This window comes from Microtus ochrogaster, unplaced genomic scaffold (assembly GCF_000317375.1).
Source record: "Microtus ochrogaster isolate Prairie Vole_2 unplaced genomic scaffold, MicOch1.0 UNK18, whole genome shotgun sequence".
NCBI classification, from domain to species: Eukaryota; Metazoa; Chordata; class Mammalia; order Rodentia; family Cricetidae; genus Microtus; species Microtus ochrogaster.
Genome location: NW_004949116.1, coordinates 5,189,960 through 5,196,298, shown reverse-complemented (window position 1 = coordinate 5,196,298; position 6,339 = coordinate 5,189,960).

The following is a 6,339-nucleotide window of genomic DNA, read 5'->3' as shown; positions in this document are numbered from 1 at the left end:
GAGCGCGGCGACGCTAGAGGCCGGCCTGTCCGCGCCGCTTCCTCCACGGCGCGCCACCGCCGAGCGAGGGGCGCCCCGACTCGCGCCTGCACCGCGCTGCCGTCGGAACCAAGATGGTGACCGCCTGTACTGCGCGCGCGGCCCCGGGAACGTGCGCGGCCCAGTCATCGATAGCGCGGCGCTCCTCCCGGCAGCCCCCGCGAGCGTCAGCGCCGGCGCTAGCCATCAATACCACGGCGCTCCTCCCGGCAGCCCCCTGGCTCGCTTGCGTGCGCGGCCCCGCGGGGTGCACCACACTTCCGTGCGTGCGTCACGCCGTCAGCCGAGCCCCCAAGCGACAACAACGGGGTCGCGCACGTTCCGGACACTGAAAGCCCGGGAAGGATGCCACACGCGCCTTCCAGCTAGGTGTGCGGGACTAGGTTACTAACGCTGAGACTCTGCACCATAACTCAGACACTAATAATACATGACATAACAAAAGAGCTGGGCGGTGGTGTCGCACGCCTTTAATCCCAGCACTCGGGAGGCAGAGGCAGGAGGATCTCTGTGAGTTCGAGACCAGCCTCGTCTACAGAGTTCCAGGACAGATTCCAACCCTGTCTCGAAAAACAAAACAAAGCAAAAAAAGTAAAAGAACAAAAGTAAAATGCACAGCAACACAAATTATACCACACTACATAATACATAAATATATAGTTATTATACACATAAGTATGTTTAAGATATAGTCTCTTACAGATACACAAATATACACCAACATAAACGAGGAAAAAATTATACACCAGAATACTATATATATATATCACACAATATGAATATCTAGTATACATAAATGCATGTATAAGTTATCACATAGATACACAACACACAAAATACCCTAACATATCCATACATTTATATACATGAACATATATCTAATATATGCATGCACATGTATAAAAACATCATAGACTATTACATATGCACAAACATAACTATACACAGAGCAATATAGATGAATCTACATCATATACAACATAAATATACACATACATGTCACAAAACTCCATAAATATATATCATGTACATATGTATATACACATGTACATATGCATAAAACGATATGCACATACATAGAGTTTGATAAACATACAAAACATAAATACATGCCATGGTATATATGAAATATATATCATATCCACATGTTTGTACTATATGATAGTATGTATATCATATAGTATATGTTCTGTGTGCATACAAATGTAAGTTATGTGTATTGTATATGCATGACATAAATAATAGAATATACACATACATAAATATATCTCATATAATACATATACCATGCACACATGATTGAGAATGTTATCTTTTTCGATTTTTTTCTTCAAAAGATTTATTTTTTTAAAGATTTATTTATTTATTATGTATATAATATTCTGCCTCCATGTATGCCCACACACCAGAGGAGGGCGCCAGATCTCATTACAGATGATTGTGAGCCACCATGTGGTTGCTGGGAATTGAACTCAGGACCTCTGGAAGAGCAGCCAGTGCCCTTAACCACTGAGCCATCTCTCCAAAATAGACTTATTTATGTTATGTGTATGAGTATTTTGCCTACATGAGTGCTGTGTACCACATGTGTGCCTGGTGTGTGCCAGAAGAGGACATTAGCTCTCATGAAAGCAGGGTTCCCATGTAGGTGCTGGTAGCTGAACTCAGGTCCTCTGCAACAAGTGCTCATAATTGACGAGCCATCTCTCCAGTCTAGTTTATTTATTTATGGTTTGTTTTTGAAATAAGGTCTCACTGTACAGCCCTGGCTGGTCTGGAACTCACAGAGATCCTTCTTCCACTGCCTTCCAGTGCTGGGGTTAGAGGTGTGCATATCACGATAGGCAAGCCCTTTTTAAATTAAAAATAAAGCATTACATCTTCGCATATTTAATGTCCATGGAGGGGAGAGGCAGACACCAGTGGTGTTCATGTGGAGGTCAGGGCACGGTTTGCCAATGCTGATTCTCTTCATCCACCGTATGGGCACCAGGAATGAAACTCAGTCACTCTTTTTTTTTTTAATTTTTATTTATTATGTATACAATATTCTGTCTGTGTGTGTGCCTGCAGGCCAGAAGAGGGCACCAGACCTCATTACAGATGGTTGTGAGCCACCATGTGGTTGCTCGGAATTGAACTCAGGACGTTTAGGAAGAGCAGGCAATGCTCTTAACCTCTGAGCCATCTCTCCAGCCCAAACTCAGTCACTCTTGGTGACAAGTGCCTTTACCTTTCACCTGCTGCGTCATCTCACCAGCTCTAACTTACTTCCCACCCCGTCCATGTGTACGCATACATGAAAGACGAGGGACAGCTTGCAAGAGTCTGTTCTCTACTGCTACGAGGGTTCAAGAAGTTAGTTGAGTTTAGTCACCAAGCTTGATGGCAAGCACTTTTCTCTCTAGACCGTCTTGCAAGATAACTGCTATACTGGCAACAGCACTAAGTAAGAGGGCCCCAAATAGTGTTTGAATACATAATGACTAAAAGGCCATGGGAAGAGATGGGTTAAACTCCTATAGATACACACTCCTACTAACCAGATGAAGACTCACACCACCACATACTGTAAGGAGGCCATGCAAACAGACCTCTCCTTCTGTTGAGAACACAGAATGAACGCAGAACTGCCTGCAAAACGCTTTGGTGTTTTTCTAATAAATATGTAAACACAGTCTTACCACACGAGCCAGCAACTACTCCCTTATGCATTTGTCCAAGCCTGGGGAGGGCTATGACATAAACCACATCTGAATATGGTACACGCAGCAGCTTTGTAATTGCCCAAATCTGGGAACAACCAAAACATCAGAAAGAAAGTAACTATTGCACAACATCTTGGATGGCCCTTGAGGACAGGATGTCACACTGACCAAAAACACCAGTCCCCAAAGGTCACTCTGGCACTGAGATTCCATTTAGAACAGAGCCATGGTGAGAGAGTTGGGGACAGGGCAGAAGAGAACTCAATGGTCTCTGGTGTCAGGAAAATCTTTAGATGTGATAGTGTTTGCACAAAAATGTGTTTGTGACAAGGTGACCCACACCTATTTGGGGAAGGCTTTGCATGTGTTGCTATTTTGTTTGTGGTGGTAATATCATAGGGTTTATGTTCAAAATAATAAGTGGGATTTACTAAACACACATCTCCCCCTTGTACATCTTTTTGGTTACCTACACTCAGTTATGATTTTAAAATATTAAATGAAAAATTCCAGATATAAACAACTCACAAGTTTTGAATTGTGCACCCACCTAAGTGATGGGATGAAATTGTGCTGTTCCTCCTAGAATCTGAATGATGCCCCCATCTAATATACACATTGTATTTGCTACTCTCCCATTAGTAATCATCTTTGTTACTGTATCAGTTTTCATAGAATCTTAGGACTTGTGAAGTTGTCAAGTGCCTTCTTCCAAGGAAAAGGTGCAAGCCTATCAAGTATGTTTGGGGAAAACACAGTATATTTATGGTTCAGTACTATCCATGCTTTCAGAGTTACAGTGGGGAACTGAGGACACAGCCTTATGGATTCAGGAACCACAGCTTGAGGAGATTATACATCAATTGTACAGAAAACAACCAATAACTATATAAACACGATGTCACCCTAATTTGGATATTGGGCCATGCTGATTTAAAATGTAATCACAGTCAGAAACTAGATTTCCAAACCTGATATCTGAAACACATGTGTAAGGTTTTTGTGTCTGTGAATGTGCACAGGCATGAATGGTGTGTGTGTGTGTATGTGTGTGCCTAGGACAAGTGTGGCTGTTGTTTCTCAGGCACCTAGACCTTGTCCTTTGAGACAGGATCTCTCACAGCCTGGAACTAGACTGGTTGCCTCCTCCTTACTCGTCCTCCCCAGAACTGAGACTAAAACTCATTCCACTCAGCCAGGCAACGGTGACATATACCTTTAATCCCAGCACTCAGGGAAGCAGAGGCAAGAGGATCTCCGTGGGTTCGAGGTCAGCCTGGTCTACAGAGTGAGTTCCAGGACATCTGGAGATACACAGAGAAACCCTGTCTTGAAAAAACAAAAACAAGCAAACAAACAAAAACTCTTTCCACTCAGGTCCTCCAATTCTGTAGCAAGCAGTATTCCTGCAACTGTCTGCGGATGTGTATAAGGGACTCAAAATAACAAATTTTAAATGCAGCTTAAAATAATAACCACTACCCTGCATGGCAGGTGTGGTGTGTGTAGACTATGGGAATGGTTTATTTTATGTGTCCAGAAACTAAGGGATGTCCAGATGGCTAGTAAAGCATTATTTTTAGTTGTGTCTGTGAGGGCGTTTCCAAGAAAGATTAGCATTTGAACAGGACTGACGAAAGATCTGCTCACTTCTGCCGGCCAGCATTCTCCAGTTACTGCTGGTCTGACAATAGGGTGAGGGAGGGTAGATCGAGTTAGCTCTCAAGGCAGGAAGCCTTCTCCTGTCACCATCCTGTCATCCACATCTTGGAGCTCCTGATTCATGGGTACGGGCGGGGGTGGGGTGCGAGGAGGAGGGCTGTATCAGCCCCCGGCCTCCGGCCCAGGCTGAATCACACCACCTGTTCCTTGGGGTCTCTGGATTACAGATGCCAGGGATGACCTTTCCCAGTATCCATAGCATAATCACTTCCCTGAGATCAGGTTGTACCCTCCCCTAATTACTCCATATTGTGTAAACGTGGGTTTGGTTTTGTTTTTCAGATGTGCCTTTTTACAAGCAGCTTTTGACCCCAGATTGAGGGTGGAGGATGACTGTGGCCTGGGTAAATGCACAAGCCCCGCCATCTGCCTGATCACTTCTCATGTAGCACGGACTGATAAATGAATTATTCCTGGGAGTAAAAAAAAATATCATCTTATAAATTTATGGGAGTGAACTAAGAACTGTAGGGGCATATGGGTGCTTTAAGCTCATATCAGAGAAATCAGGCCTAAGAACACCCTCCATGCCAGACTGCAGAAAACGTATAACTCCCTCACCTGGACCCCACAAAGTGGACACCTAGAGCTGTGCTGGCATAGGTCTGCGAGTCTGACTCCTGGTGTGGGTCAAAGATCAACAGGCAGAAACCTCACGGTTATCCCTGGAGTTCAGTTTGGTTCAGCCCTCCACTGTTGCTGCAGCCTCCTCAACTGCTGTCTGCTGGTCCACCTGCTTCCTCGTCTGGACTTGAAACCACTGTTCTTGCTCTGGATCTGCTTTTGCCCTTTCGTCTCTGCAGCTGGTTGTACCTTCAGTCTCAACCCTGACTCTCCTGTGGGTCAGTTTCTACAGCAATACCTTCTTTCCCGCGACTGGTTCAGGGTCCTAAGTGATATCAATTCAGACTATTGCGTTTCTCACTCCAATTTAAGTAACACATTTTAAACTATTGTGGGCTTTTTGAGGTTTAATTTAGGTCTGATTCATGCTAGATAAGGGACCTATCACAAACCTGGTGTAGGGGTGCACAACTTTAATCCTAACACTCAAATGGTCTCTGTGAGTTCGAGGCCAGTCTGATCTACAAAGTGAATTCCAAGACAACCCAGGGTTACAGAGAGACCTTGTCTCAAAACAAAATAAAATTAAAATAAAACCTGTCACAGAGTGAAAGCCCCAACTTTTATGATGTTTGGAAGTCTGTGAGACTGGGTGCTTTGAATGAGAAATATCTCTCAGAGGCCAGCTAGTGTTCACCTGAGTGTTTTGCCTGCACGTGTGTCTGTGTCAAACTGTGTTAAACTGGATAACACCAGTTGTGTACTCAGTTGGTAGCATTGTCTGCAGAGTTTTAGGAGGTGGGGGACTTAGTGGAGGAAGCATCTCCCTAGAGGTGGGCTTTGAAAGTATATTTTCAAAAAGGAAAAGAAATGTTGACACTCCTGTGTTCATTGCAGCATTTTCTAAACTACAGGGAAAGATTAATGTACATCAGTAGATGAGAGAAATAAGGTAAGATTCAACTATTTTTTTTGGTTTGGTTTTCTTTCTCTTCTTCTTCTTCTTCTTCTTCTTCTTCTTCTTCTTCCTCTTCTTCTTCTTCTTCTTCTTCTTCTTCTTCTCCTTCTCCTCCTCCTCCTTCTCCTTCTTCTTCTTCCTTCTTTCTTCTTTCTTCTTTTTTGAGACAGGGTTTCTCTGTTTAACCCTAGCTCTGTAGATCAGGCTGGCCAGGAACTCAAAGATATACCTGCCTCTGCCTCTGTCTCCTGAGTGCTAGGATTAGAAGTGTACATCACCATCACCCACACCATTCAACCTTTAAGAAGAGAAAATCCTTCCATTTGCAGCAACATAGAGGGCACCACG